General features: G+C 50.8%; 1 long non-coding RNA gene across 1 annotated transcript; it reads right to left on the bottom strand.

Moving 5' to 3' along the window:
• Positions 1-804: 804 nt before the first annotated feature.
• LOC126502263 (uncharacterized) lies at positions 805-7,524 on the bottom strand. The gene is made up of 4 exons (XR_007591879.1): positions 7,063-7,524; positions 2,134-2,239; positions 1,563-1,608; positions 805-1,163 (listed from the first exon to the last, which is right to left on the bottom strand). It is a non-coding gene; the product is annotated as an uncharacterized lncRNA (long non-coding RNA).
• Between the last annotated feature and the right edge of the window lie 7,889 nt (positions 7,525-15,413).

Here is a 15,413-nt window from a genome sequence, read left to right as displayed (position 1 = left end):
ACAGCCCTGTGTGCCGAGGTCCAGCAGCTGCACCCCACAGGCCTGTGTGCCGAGGTCCAGCAGCTGCACCCCACAGGCCTGTGTGCCGAGGTCCAGCAGCTGCACCCCCACAGGCCTGTGTGCCGAGGTGAAAACTGAGGCTGCTGTTTCTGTACTCTCGCCCAATACCACACACCAAGTGAATTATAAGAAAAGAGGTTTGTTTTCAGTTCACAGTTCTGAAGTCAAGAGTGGAATCTAGAAACACCCTTTTTTGATGATGAAGGAAGGCCTCAGGTGATTCAGAGCATCCCACAGAAGAGCACAGGTGTGTGTGTGTGTGTGTGTGTGTGTGTGTGTGATGTGATGTGAGCATGTGTCTGCTTTCTGTGTACAGCAATTGTGATTCAGCCAGGGCCTACTCTAATGAGTTTACCTAACCCTGATTGCCTACCAAATGCTCCTCTAAATACCGCAGTGAGTAATTTCCTCCTCTTAATCCGTCTCCAAAGGCATTCAACTCCGGCCAACTTTCCCAGGGAGACACAGCACATTCAAACCACACAGGAAATGCTTCCCGTCGCTCAGTCGGGTGCCTTGAAATGTGGCTGGTTCAACTGAGGAGCTGAAGTTTTCGCTTACAGTGAACAGTTATGGGAAGTAGGAAAAGACAAGATCTCTTGAGTAAACTTGGAGCAGGGGGACCTTGGGAGAGGGTTAAAGGGAAGGGGAGAGAGGGCAGGGAGGGGAGCGGGCAGGGAGGAGAGCAGAGAAAAATGCAGGACTCAATAAAAATCAAATATATATATATATATATATATGTATATATATATATATATATGAACTGTTGTTTATTAGCTTCTAAGTTTTGTTTCTGTATGCTTTTGCCAACGGCTTCCAACTAGAGGGGATAGGGAAAGAATTAGAAAGAAGAAGAAACTGAGGTTTGGTATGACATCTGGGATGGGAGTGCCTGCAGGCGGTGGGCGCAGTCAGCCCAATACCGAAGGCTGGGATTTTCCCAGCAGCCGCCGCTGCCACGATGAACGCATCTGCTTTAGCTCTGTGGAAGAAAACACTGCTTTGGGCTCATCCTGGTTTCACCCTCGTGGGCGTCTGCGGAGCGCGCGTGCCCTGTTAAACCTTTCTGACATGGATTTCCCACGAAGATCATTAAATAAAAACTGAGAAAAAAAAAAAAAAAAAAAAACAAGAAAAAACACGCCCTAAATCACGGCAAATTTCTGCCCTAGGACGGGCGTGCTGCGTGTTCTGTGGGTTCGAGGCACCCGTGACGTCTCGGACTTGCCGTGACGTCACACGTGGGCTCAGGCGACATCCTTGTTCGTGGGACCCTAGGCACGGTGGTCACCACTCTGGAGTGAAACGGGGACGGGGAGGAATGTGGGAAGGAGCAAGTGACACCCAGTGGCTACTGTGCCCAGAGGGTTCAAGGTGGAAAGGCGAAGGGAAGGGCCGTGCCCTGGTCCCTGCTGCCCCCTGGTGGCCCACATTGGCCCAGTACCGGCCTGCGTTCCCCGGGGCTCCCCAAGTGCAGCCCAAAGAGTTGCAACGCAGCTTACCTGAGTCGGCATCATCTTCTGCTTTTCTCCCACAAATTCTCCTGCCCTGGAGAACAGCACAAGCATTCAGGGTATACTATACCCAGCTGTGTGGCTCCGGGCCAGTCTGCCACCTCTCTAAGCTCCCATCCTCATCCGTAAATGATACCTGTCTCATGAGGCCAACTAAATACATCACTTCAATGGGCCCTCGGAATGGTTCTTGCACGCTTAAAGCTTTAAAAGCGCTGGCTAAGCTGAGTGTGTCTGAATGTTCACGGGGCATGCCCAGACTGACTCTTCACTTTTTCCTTTGCAGTGCTGGGGATGATGAAGGCAGAGGCCCACAGCAGGCAAGGTCTCCACTGCTGAGGCACCCCACATGCCTCTGGCCCTGCAGGGCACCAACCTCTCAAAGATCCAGTTCTTTCTCCCCAGCTCCTGCCAGGCAGACCCAGATCAAGTCCCTCATAGAATGCCCCTCCCTCGTGTTATTAATCTGTGACCTGGACTGCATGCAGCTGTATGGCACACTGTCTCTGGAGCCTGTCCTCTTTGTCCTCTTATTTACTTCCGTGTAGTGTGTGCTCACCTTGGTGTGGTCCTGCCTTGATCTCCAGCCGGGCATCTCAGCTCAAGTCATTCCACACCATTGTCCTTTGCTATGGTGGGACCACAGGCCTCAGTGACAATTCTCCCTAAGCAGAGAAAGCATCACAAGGTCCTTGGCCACTTTTCTTCCACTCTGTCTGTGATGTATGCTTTGCCAGGCATGTTGTGATCAAGAGGAGACAGTGTAGAGGCAGAAGATAGTGGAAATGCCGCACAGTGGAGAAGGAAAGGTTGGACGCATCATTGAATCAAAACCCACCTCTCCATTCTTACGCTGTGTGCTTTTGTTTAAACCAAAGCTACTTTTGCAATGGATAAGCAGTCTTAAATGTTGTTGCAGGCAGAAGAGGGAACGCTGAAGACAGGCATGTCCTAGTTCCTGGACCCCATGAGGATGTTTATACTGTCAGGGAGGCAGCGAATGTTACAGTCAGAATAAAAATTGCAATACCAAGCCAGGGCCATCCTTCCTTCATTCAGCCACTGGGGAGGCTGGTGTCCATTTGGCCTCCCCATGCCTCCTGCTGTTCCTCCTACTCGTTTTCTTTTCATTCTTCTTTCTCTTTCTTCTTTTACTCCCTTCATCCTCTTCCTCTCTCCCTTCTCTTCTGCCCTCTCCTCCCCCACCAAGTTAATTACAATCTTTTCCGAGTCTGGTCTGGCAGAGACAGTGCTACCCAGCAGGGCACCTGTGACTTGTAAGAGGACAAGGGAGCTGGTGGTGTCCTCCGTTGTCGCTCTTAAGCGCAGTCTGTTCCAGAGCCACCCGCAGGAGCTGTTGGGCATTTGCACAGCTAGTGTTCAGCCGCATCAGTGTTCTAACTGACACATGTCATTGTCTCATGTCACATGTACAACCACATGTTATGGAACCCCCTGCCTCTTTCAGTGGGTCTTCTAACCCCACCCCACCCCAGGTGGCCTGCATTGCTGAGGCCTTTGACTTTGGCCACACTGCTGCGTCCTGAATCCAGAATTATGGAGCCTGACATCGTAGTTGCTCACCCAAACTCTCTTGACCCAAGATGTCTGGTGGCTGTTCCCTGGTGCCACACTGAGTGTGGCACCCTGACCTTCTCTCCCCGAGCCCTCTCAGTTCTTCTCTGCTGATCGCCCACCAGGACCGTACAGCAACCACGGCAGTGAGCGTGGGTTTCTGTTTCGGTGTCTGCACTTCCCTCCTGCTTATGGTAAAGGCTGCTTTCCATCTTGAGGAGACGAGGTTTCTTTTGAAAATAAAGTTAAATAAAACATTTTAAAAAAAACCTAGAGACTAATAACAGGAAAAGTGTAACTGGGGGTTGGGAGGCAAGCCAGTGGGAGAAGTGTTAGCTAAACAAGCCAGAGAACCTGAGTTCAGACCCATGTCAAAAGCCAAAGGGTGCCAAGCACCTGTGACTCCAGAATGAGGAAAGCAGCAGTGGGAAGATCCTAAAGCTGCTGGTAGCCAGTTTAGGAGAATCAGTGAGCTCCAGGTTCAGTGAGAGACCCTGTCTCAAAAAGCCTGGTGCAGAGCCATTGCAAAACGCTCAGAACTGACCTCTGGCCTTTGCACCCACACATGTGAGTGCGCACAAGGACACATGCAGAGATCACACAGGCACAGTGTGTGGCTGTGCACACAGGAAGCAATCCACAGCCATGTCTCCCCACACCCACACCTCCCTCTCCCTCACTGCTCACCACTTCCCATCCCATGACCTGTTAACTCCTTAGACCCTCGGCTACTTCGTGACCTTGCCACGTTCTGCAGTTTCAGACTCTCGGCCTCCCTGGTGGCCCTCCCTCTGCCCAGCCTTCCCCCTTCTCCAGAGCCCTCCTGCTTCAGGGGACCCTATGGTATCAGGCCAAAGTCTGTTCTCTTGATGACAGAGTGGCCACTTTGGGGATCAGCTTGTGACTCCCACTTCACAAGGCTTTTGTGGACCCGATCTCACCCTTAGCTCCGCATAACAGCATGTGACTCATGCTCAGCCAATCAGAGAACCCCTTCATCACCGAGTACAGTGGGCAGCACAGGAAGTCACGTGAGGTGAGTAAAGCTGACCATTGAGAGCTTTCCCAGAACTAGTACTGAACTTACTAGGGGCTTTCTTTGGGCTCCACGGGCTAGTAGTGACAAGCTTAGTCTTATGATTACCCAACCACCACCACCACTACCACTTTCTGTTCCCACGGAGTCTTCACTGCCCGTGCAAATGAAGCACATCCCCGAACCCATGCCTTCCACTCCAAAGGAATTACTTCATCCCTTTGGCCCACCCACGCGTGAAACCACAGCCTTAAACTTTTAAAACACGGGGTCAGTAAATGCACTTTATTTTATCCTGCTGATCGGTTCAAGGTCTTGCTCTGGACCCGGGGTTGTGCTGGAAATAGTCCCTTGCTTCTGCCTCCCATGTCCTGGGATTGCAGGTGCGCATCACAACTCAACTTGAAAAGCGAGTTCTGGGCCTGAGGAAGTGGCTAGGCAGCCGGAGCTTGCTTGGCAAGTGGGAGGCCTGCATGATTCCCAGCACCAGGTAATCCAGGTATGGCAGTGCATGCCTTACAGCTAAGCATCGGGGTGGGGGGCAGCAACACCCAATCCCTGGGGCTCGCTGGCTAGTCAGCCTAGACAAAGGCATGAGCTCTAGGTTCAGCGAGAGATGCTGCCAAAAACTAAAGCGGTGAGTGATTGAGGAGGACACTTAATACTGATCTCTGTTCTCCGACATGTGCACACACACTTGAACACCAGCATATACCCACACATGTACACACACATTCACACATGTGCACACACAAAGTAGTTCTGTTCTTTGCAACCATAAGACTGCCAACTGAAACAGAGACTGACCCTTTCTTCCTTCCTTCCTTCCTTCTTTCCTTCCTTCCTTCCTTCCTTCCTTCCTTCCTTCCTTCTTTCCTTCTTTCCTTCTTTCCTTCCTTCCTTCCCTCCTTTTCGCCACCTCCCTCCCTTCCTCTCTTCCTCTTTCTTTCTTTCTTTCTTTCTTTCTTTCTTTCTTTCTTTCTTTCTTTCTTTCTTTCTTTCTACCATAGATGCCTCAAGTTCCCTATGTGACAAAGGATAATCTTGAACTTCTCTTCTGGTGCCTTCGCCTCCTGAGTGCTGGGAGTATGGACGTATGCCACCTTGTGGGTTTATGGGGTACCAGGAATCTGTGTTAGTTTGCTGTGATAAAACTCTGGCCAAAAGTGACTTGGAGAGAAAAAGGTTTATCACCAGGGAAGCCAGGGCAGGAGCTCAGAACAGGAAGCTGGAGGAAAGAACTGAAGCCATGAAGGAGCACATTTATTGGTTTGCTCCTTGCGGCTTGTTTAGCTTTCTTTCTTTCGCAACCTAGGACCACCTGCCCTGGGCTGGCACCACCCACAGAAGGCTGGGCCCTCCCACATCCATCATTAATCAGAAAATGTTGCACAAACATGCAGGACAGTCTGATGGAGGCGATTCCTCAGTTGAGGCTCCCTCTTACAAGGTAGCCTCAGTTTGTGTCACGTTGACTGACAAACAAACACACAACCTTGCCACCACAGAATGGAACGCAGGGAGGCAGGAGGTTATCATTCATCAAGATCTAACGCATGTAGCAGAAACTGTACCATTTTAACTATTAAAAACATACACCCCAGAGCTGGGGACATGGCTCAGTCAGTGTAAGTGCTGGCTAGAAGAGGCTGCAGACCTGAGACCTGTCCCCAGCACCCATGCAAAACAGCTGGATCCAGAGGTAGGCACCTGTCAATCCAGCTCTTGGGAAGCAGAGGCAGGAAGCTCCCTGGTGTTTGCTGGTCAGTCCGTTTAGCAGAATTGGGTAGCTCCAGATTCAGTGAGAATCTGTCTCAAAATATACTGTGGAGAGGGATGATGAAGATGCTCAACATTGACCTTAGACTTCCGTATGCACATGCTACAAGCACACACGCACACATACACACACACATGCATGAACGAATGCATACACACATACATGAGCTCACATGTACACACACACACTCGCACACACATGCAGCCCAGCTGGCTTTAGTATATTTGCCATGACCTTTCCATCACTGTATAAAACTTCAGGACAATACCATCAACAGTTAGGAGTACCACCATCCATGCTCCCCACCCCCAACAACCAGAACATCTTTTCAGGCCCAGCCTCCATCATTTCTCCCTCTGAGGTTTTGAAAACAGAACAAAATATTCTCTCCAAGTGCACATCCCTCTTTTATCATTTATTAATTTTTTTTTATTTTTGCTTCTTTGCTTAAAACAAGGTCTCACTGTGTGGCCTAGGCTAGTCTGTAGTTCTTTTTTTAAAAATAGAACATTTGTATTATTTTTTGAGAAAAGCATGCATGCATATTTATGCTACCATTTTATCATATTTACCCCCAACTCCCTCCCCTAACTCCTTTCAGACCTACCTCTCACCCTCACCCCTACCTAACTTCATGTTCTCTCTCTCTCTCTCCCTCCCTCCCTCTCTCCCTCTCTCTCTCCTTTCTAACTCATGGAGTCCACTTTGGGCTGCCCAAACATTGGTGGGTGTGGGGCCATCCTCTGGAGCATAGTTGACCTGCCAGTGGCCACGCCCTTAAAGAAAACTGACCCTCCCTCCCTCAGATGCTGGCAGTGGCTCCTCTGCTAGGGGTGGGGACTCATAAACCCCTTCCCACTCTGTGCTGGATTGTTGACTGAAGTGAGCTTGTGCTGTCTCTTGCAGGCAACTGCAGCTGCTCTGAACTCACGAGAGCCGCAGTCCTGCAGTGCCCGAAAGACACGGCTCCACCGTTTCTCCCCAGCCTCTGGTTGTTATGATTTTCTCCTCCTCCTTACCCTCAATGGTCCCTGCGATTGAGGAGGAGGTGGTGGTGCAGTATAGATGTCCCATTTTGGGCTGAACACTCCACTAACCTTTTCTGCATGTAGATCAACTGTGAATTTTGGCATTCACCAGTGTCCACTGTTACACAAAGAAACTTCGCTGATGAGCTGTACCAGTAGAGAGATGTGAATTCAGAGGTCAGCTTGGTACAATGTAGTGCATGGAGATGTAGCGCGCGGCGATGTAACATGAGCCATGGCGCTGTCATGTCGTGGGCACTGAGCCTGGGCGCCGTTTGCTTTTCCACGTCAAACTTGACAGACAACTTGTGCGCATGCGCGCGAGCTCCCCCCAGCGCGGGGAGTCTTTCGATCTGGCCATCTGATCTGGCCAATCAAAATTTAAGCACGATCACTCCATTCTGGCCTGAGCCATTGGGTTGATGACATGTCAGGGCTTTGTCTGGCACCGTATATATTCTTCTGCTTCGCGGGGACGGGGTCTTTTGCTTCTCTACAACCTCAAGTGTAAGTGCTCCAATAAAGTGTGTTCTGAGAAGAATCCTGTTGTGGTCGTCTCTTCTGCTGGCCGGAGCGGCGTGCCGCAGTACAATGTCCACTTAGTCAAGCGATAGTAGTGGGTTCACCCCAGGGCCTGGATCTCTGGTCTCCTGGCTTGGTCTCACAGATATGAGCACCCACACCGGGCTCTTTTATCCTTGAATAATGGAATATTTTTAAAACATAGAAAGCATGATTCCTGTTCACCTTTTAGTAACCTCCTTGATACCAGAGCTGAGATTCATTCTTATTTTCATCCCAGGCCCTAGCCCAGGACCAGGCTAGCATAGGTGTTCAGTAAAACAAAATAAAATGGAAATAAGGGTCCCTCCAGCCGCTCATCCCTGAGTCAGACCAAGACATAAACATTCTCACCAATGTTTGTTGATTGGCTGACTGACATTGTTGGTAACCCAGACAACAGCTGGAATGTGTGAAGGGCTGTGCTGGGAAGGAGTGGAAGGGGCTTTAGCGGAACCCATCACTTTTCATGCTAACAACTCACTAAACCCAGAACTAAACTGACAGTGACTCGACATGGCTGGGTACCCCCCAAAACCATCCGCATCTGCACCTACTTGAGACGCTTCGAGGCAAAGGGGTGGACAGGCAGAACAGAGCAGGTATATCGAGGGCATGGTGGCTTTCTCATGGGGCTAACGGTATTTATGACATCTCCAGAAGATCGTCTGGGGGTTTCCATGAGCAGGTTCTTGCAAATCCTTCCACGTGTGCACCAGGACACATGGATGGTGAATGGAGAAACATACACACACGCTCGCACGCACACACACATGCACGCACGCACACACACACACACACACACACACACGCGCTGCTAACTGGAAATGGTTCATGTGGTCTACAAGCTTCTCCCTGGGGCTGAAAGAATGACCTCATCACCCTTCAGCTCAAATGTCACCACCTTCAGGAGACTCTTGCGCCTCGGTCAGATGTCTCTCTTCTGGGTCTCTCAAGCCTGGGCTTCTTTATCAGCCCCAGAAGGAGCCCAGCACAATGTGGGTGCTCCCTTGGTGAAAGAGCAAGTCACACCACTGCCCCATCCAACTGGGTGCCATGCTGTCCTAGGAACCAAAGCTCTGGCCTTGTCACCGTGTGGCTCTGTGTCCCCCGACTCCCCTTGATGTTGATTGTGATGGACCATCCGGCACCACATCCCAGGGTCAGCTACTCTGTTGTCACCTCGCAGCACATCCCAGTTGGGACCACGAACTTGGTTGCTTCAGTCTGCGGTGGCATGCATTCCTGCTGCCTGGCCACTTCTCTGTGGGACTCGGCTTGGGTTCCTTCACCCTGGTCCCTCCCCAGCGTGTGAGCAACAGCTATCAGTAACTGCTTGTTGATTGACAGACAGTTCTCAGTAATTTGTTAGAGTCTGACCTTTTTGATGTGGGGAAACCACGGTAGCCAGTGCTTTCTGTAAAGCAGGGCCTTTGTGAGGAAGGGAGTCTCTGCCGAAACTCACCACAGCTGCCTGGAAGCAGAGTCATCACATCCCCGCCTCCCTGTGGGCACCCGTTCTCAGGAGGCCCAGTGTCTGTGGACCATGGCAGAGAGCAGGGAGAGTCTGAGGCCCTGGGAGGGAGGGGCCATGCCAAGCAGCTTGCACACTTGTGCACACGTAGGCACGGCCCTATCTGTAATACACTTGGCACTCACCCAGAGGATCGTGGTACACTCTTAGGGGATTGATAGAGGCTCAGGGTCCTTGGGTAACATGGGGAGTTCAAAATGGTTCTGGTCTCTGTATAGTAAAGCCACCACCCACTCATTCCCAGAGCCCAGTTGTGCTACAATGGCTTCTGAGAGAGGATTGTGCATGCTCATGTGTGTACGTGACATGGGTGAGGTTGTCATAGTTACTTGATACACAGCAAAGTCAGCTCTGAGTGCAGAGGAAGCATATAGGAAGTGGGGGCTCTCTTGGATTTGGCCACTGTCTGTACATCTTGTCTCAGGAAAGATCATGCAGGCTAGATCTCCATTTGTTTCTATGCATTATTCTCAGCTCCTAGCATATCACAGGGCCTAAAATGGGTCTTCATGAATACTTGTTCTTATGTAAAAGTGTGCACACAGGCCCCTCTGCATATTGCCATCTTCTTGTGCGTGTGTGAGCTGGAGTGAATGGAGGTTCTGCATTTTTTATGTAGGCATGTGGATGAGGACATGTGAGCCTATGTGTCTTGGCTGGCCTGTTAATCATGTATGATGAAATTCATGCTATGTCCCTACATACATCCATGTCTGTGGACTCTGGGTATATATACATGTATACATATGACATATGAGCAAGGGGGCAGTGTTTACATGACAACTGGTACGTGATGTCTGTGAGATATGTTCTCTGTATGCAGGGGGGGCTTGCATGGGCATTTGTGAGAACTCTGGTCCCTCTATGGCTCCGAGTCTGCCTCCGCCATCTTTCCTCTTGAGTCACCTTGGGCTCCGGGAACAGTAGGACTGATAAACATCTTCATATCAAGAACCTGAAACTACCCCCAAGGGAGGGACAAAGCCACCCCAGGTGATGGAGTTATTTATGGTCAGAGTCTGCACCTGAGTAGCGGTGAGCATCTCAGGGGAACCACAGTGCCCGGAACCACAGTGCCCCTGGGGAGGTGACAGCAATTCTCTTTACAGGACCGTCCTTCAGGACCGCAACTGAGATGAGACCATGGCTGCCACGGCCACCTGCCCAGGGTGACTATGGCACGAGCCTCCTGCCCTGCTCCAATTCTCCTTCTCCTTAAGCAGAAAGCTCACATCAGGATCCCAAAGACAAAGATGGATTCGGGGTCACTGGACACCCTCTTGTCTCTCCCTCCTCCAATAGATGAATCTCCCTTCTCGGCTTCTCACCATTACTTGTTTCTTTGTTGGGAAGGAATCCATTGGCATTGGTCAGGCTGGTGGTTTGTCCTAGCCTAGTGACGGGTAGTGGCTATCAGATACAACTTGGAAGCCAGATGGCAGGTCCCAAGTCCCTGCTTCTTATGTGGGTGACATAGGCAAGTTAAATTCTTTGTGCCTCAGTTTCTTCATCTGTGAGATGGGTCCATCATAACATCCACCTTCTAAAGCTGTTTGTGGAGAAGACAAATAAGGTGGAAGCACCAGGCATACAGTAAGTGCTCAATGCATTCTCTCCACTGTTGTCACTTGTGTGTTGCACATACTGTATACAGGGCTTTGTGTGGGTTTTGTTTGAGACAGGAGTTTTTTTGTGTACCCCTGGCTGCCCTGGAACTAACTCTGTAGACCAGACTGACCTCAGACTCAGAGATCTGCCTGCCTCTGCCTCCCGAGCGCTGGGATTAAACGTGTGCGCCACCAACACTCAGCTAAATAAAATGTTTTTAAATGAATTTTTCTTCATTATGATCATGTGCATGTGGAACAGCATACCGTGGGAGTCAGAGCGTGGCTTTCTGGAGTCGGTCCCCCTCTTCCGCAGCAGGTCCCGGGGTCCCCCTCTTTCATAGAGTGTTCCAGGGACCGCTCTTCCGCAGCGGGTCCCAGGATTTCCCTCTTCCACAGTGGGTCCCAGGATTTCCCTCTTCCACAGTGGTTCCCATGATTCTCCTCTTCCGCAGTGGTTCCCATGATTCTCCTCTTCCACAGTGGTTCCCATGATTCTCCTCTTCCGCAGCAGGTTCCAGAGTCCCCCTCTTCTGCAGTGGGTCTCGGGGTCCCCCTCTTCCACAGTGGGTTCCAGGGTCCCCCTCTTTCATAGCGCATCTGGGCACCCCTTTTCTGCAGTGGGTCCCAGGGTCCCCTTCTTCCACAGTGGTTCCCAGAGTCCCCCTCTTCCGCAGCGGGTCCCGGGTCCCCCTGTTCCGCAGCAGGTTCCCGGGATGGACTCAGGCTTATGCAGCAGGTGCTTATTCTATCTTTGGAGCAAACCAGTTTTTCTTTCTTCTTTGTCTCCTCGTCCTTCTCTCCTTTTTAGCATCATGCTCCATCACCTGGAAATAGGAGATGTTGAGCTGAGTCCATTTGGAGTGATGCTGGGGGTGCCCGTCATTGAGTCTGTTCTTCCATATGGTGAAAAAATTGGAAGGGCCCGGAGGATTTGGGAGTTCAAAAGGAATCGAGCTGCTGAGAAGGGAAGCCAAGGGTGTTAGCCCTCCACCGACTCTTGCAACTCTCCTGACTTAAGCCTTGGCTTAACTCTGGGCCTGGGGCTTGGAGGCTACTCCCTGCCCACTTTGGCCTTGTGGTAAAGGAAATGAGCAAGGAGAGCTTGGTATGCTCTTAACAAGACTGGGCAGTGTGAGCATAGAACAGGAAAGAACTCTTGATGTGGGAATCAGGGAAGCTGCCTGTGGCAGATGTTACCTACATGGAAATACAAAGGGGAAATTGTCAGCCAGGAGATGGCAGGGCTGTCCACTGGGCAGAGGCACAGTCCACACAAAGGCCACGGAAGCTGACTGACGACAAAGACAGGGAATGCCAGGAGGCGGCTGGTGGCCACACATGGGGCTGGGAACCAGAAGATCTTGTCACTTGCAGGCCTGCCTGGCTCAAGTCTGGCAGAAGCAGCTGTGTCCTCGGTGAGTCCTAAGTGGGGGCGGAGCAGAGCAGAGAGCCTTAGACAACTCTGTTCGTTCTGTAAGTATTTAGTGAGCACCTCTAGGTGCCAGACACTGGGTGTGCCTCCACGTGGCACTGCACAAAGTCGCTGTGCGTATGAGCAGAGTCGAAGGCAGGAAGCAGATGGTCAGGGGATGTCACAGGGACACATAGTGTAGCTTGGATAACGTTTGTGCCGGGCAGGACCGGCAGAAGAAAAGTTGGAGAAACACGTAGACCCCCAGTGGGTGGATGGGAAGACCGTGTGACAAAGCGGGGCATTTGACCGCAGGATGAGGGAAGTAAAGGAACAAGCCACACAAACACCTTAGTGCCATTGGTGGAAGGGACAGCCAGGGCAAACCTGGACAAGGAGAGAGGAGAGGAAGTGAGAGAATCCCGGAAAGGATGCAGGCTCAGTGTGCAGATGCAGAGCAGGCTTGGAAACTCAGCCACAGGCACATACTGATCCCGTATCAATTGTAGAATGAAGGCACCAGTTGCAGCGAGAAGAGTACATTTTGGTAATGGGGACCCAAAGGTCAGAGAAAGCCCATTTCTGTCACGTGAGCAGGGGCATGGGCGGCTAAGTGCAGGTGGGAGCTGTGGTTTTGGCGTACGTGTTATAGGTAAATAGAACCAGCAATAATTCTTTTTTTTTTTTTGAAGCAGATGTGGCGTTTATTAAAAATAAAGTTTAACATGGATTTAAGCATGGGTGGAAATCGAAAGGGCGCTCTCAGAGAAAGAACAGGATATCCTCGTGAGCATGGTAGTGGGCTTCTCAAAGGGCAGTGGTAATTAGGCGTCTTTTTTTAAATTAATTTATTTATTAAAGATTTCTGCCTCCTCCCGCCACTGCCTCCCACTTTCCTCCCCCTCCCCCATCAAGTCCCCCTCCCTCGTCAGCCCGAAGAGCAATCAGGGTTCCCTGCCCTGTGGGAAGTCCAAGGACCACCCACCTCCATCCAGGTCTACCAGCAATAATTCTTAGCAAGGAAGGCATCAACGACGGTGTGCCATGGACACTCTTGGGCCAGCTCCACATTGTCGTGGAATATTCCTTTACACTGTGTTAAGATGTGTCGCTGTGATTGGTTTAATAAAAAGATAAACAGCCAATAGCTGGGCAGGAGGTATAGCGGGGACTTCTGAACGGAGAGAGTGCTGGGAAGAAGAAAGGCAGAGTCGCCAGCCAGATGGAGAGGAAGCAGGTTGGGGCGTACAGAGTAAAGATAACTGAGCCACTTAAAAGAACGGAGATGAAAAGACATGGGCTAATTTAACTTATAAGAACTAGTTAGGAACAAGCCTAAAAAAGACCGAACTTTCATAATTAATCCTAAGTCTCCATGTCATTCTTTACGAGCTGGAGACCCCAAAAGAAAAGTCTGTCTACACCTCACCTGCTCAGTACTAGCCTTTAACCGGGCCCCAGGAGCAGGTAGAATACTTGTCCCTGAGCACACAACCCTAACCTCCCTCTCCACTGTTCCTCCACCCTTCCTAACACCATCATGCTTCCCCTGGGGGAGCCTTCACTAGAATCTGTGGTCCTTAGCCTGGGAGAAGTTTGGGTGTCCAGGGGACCCTTAGAGATATTTGGAGACACTTCTGGTTTTCACAGCCTTTGGTGGGAGCATGGCCCAGGGAGGACAGACCTGAGAATGTCCGAGATAGCTTCATGGTGAAGGCTGACTGTGCAGACCTGCTTCAGTGGAGCAGTCTGTCCACAGCGCACTACAAAGGTACAGAACCTGGGCCCCACAGCCTCCAGCAGGTCCTCTCAGGCACCACTGAGGACCTCGGTCCTTCTAAGAAGGAAGCAAACCTGTGCCAAGGAGGCAGTGGGCAAGTGTAGTGACAGTTTCACCCTACAATGCAGGCTGGTTTCTGGAAAAGAGAGCTTGGCGTTTTCTTTGGCTCCTACCCTTTTACCAGCCCTGGCCGTCTTTGGCTGATGGTCTTTAAGGGCCTCAGGCCCTCAGCCCAGGGCTCCCTCCTCGCTCTAGAAACATCATCCATGGCTGCTAAGTCCCTCCCCCATGGGATGCCCCTTCCAGCTCCAGCCTCACCACTTCCTCTCGTTCTCACAACCACAGGGTCCTCTCTACCCACACCAGAACTTCATCATTCCCAGAATTAGCCATTGCAGTCACATACCCGTGCCTGTGGCTCATCCAGGCGCCGAGGCTGGGCTGGGTCACTGCCCTGGCCCTCTATACTGTTCTTCCCTGGTGTCCCCCAACCCCAGCCTCACCCCTTCCTTCTCTTTCTCCTAGGTCGGTCTTCTGTCACCTCTCATCTTCTCAACAGAGTCACCTTCTCCTCCTCTCCACATAGACTGTAGGGTCTGATCACCCCTTACTGATTTAGACATAGAAAGCCCTGTTCCACATTTTGGGATGTTTTGGGGGAGATCTCCTCTGTTAATCAATAATCTTTTTGTACACTGTGAAGATGTGTCACTGTTATTGGTTTAATAAGAAACGAATGGCCAATAGCTAGGTAGGATTTCCAGACACAGAGGACACGGGGTGGGGGTGGGGGGCAGAAGGGCGGCAATGCCAGGAATCGCCAGACAGACAGAGAGGAAGCATGACGTGTAGGAGATGGGGCAACAAGCCATGAGCCTCATGGCAGCACTTAAATTAGTAGAAATGGGTTAATTTAAGTTATAAGAGCTAGAAACAAGCCTAACCTATTATCCAAGTTTTTATAATTAATAATAAATCTGTGTCAGTTTTTTTTTGTTTTTTGTTTTTGTTGTTGTTGTTGTTTTGTGAGCTGGTGGCCCCAAAAGAAAAATCCACTACAGTTCACCATCTTTTCAGCTGCTCATTGTTAGTATTCAGGCGTCTGTACTGGCCTGCCCTTGGAGTTCTGATGGGATACACCCTCAGCTGCAGCCACTAAGAGCAGCTCCTGTGCACGTTCACTGTGTTCTCTTTTAAATGAGCCCTGCCCGTCTCCCACCTTCCCACCTCTATCTCCCTCTCTGTCTGTCTGTCTGTCTGTCTGTCTGTCTCTCTCCCTCCCTTCCTTCCTCCCCCTCTCTCTCCTTCCCTACCCATCTCTCTATTCCCCCCTCTACCCCTTCTTCTCTTTTGTTGCTCCTGTCCCCAGAGTCTGCTCTCCTTCTTCCCATTCCCTCTTTTTATGTTCCCTTTCCCCTAGTAAAAAACCCTCCATGTAAGTAGCCTTAGACGCACTGGCACAGGAGACCACTTCCTAAATATTACACCAGTAGCACAGACACTGAGAGTGACAATTAATAAATG

The sequence above is a fragment of the Alexandromys fortis genome, unplaced genomic scaffold, assembly GCF_014885135.2.
Source record: "Alexandromys fortis isolate MF-2015 unplaced genomic scaffold, M_Fortis_MF-2015_v1.1 scaffold_45, whole genome shotgun sequence".
Taxonomy (NCBI): domain Eukaryota; kingdom Metazoa; phylum Chordata; class Mammalia; order Rodentia; family Cricetidae; genus Alexandromys; species Alexandromys fortis.
The sequence above is the reverse complement of the archived record's forward strand: the minus strand, read 5'-3'. Positions and strand labels throughout refer to the sequence as shown.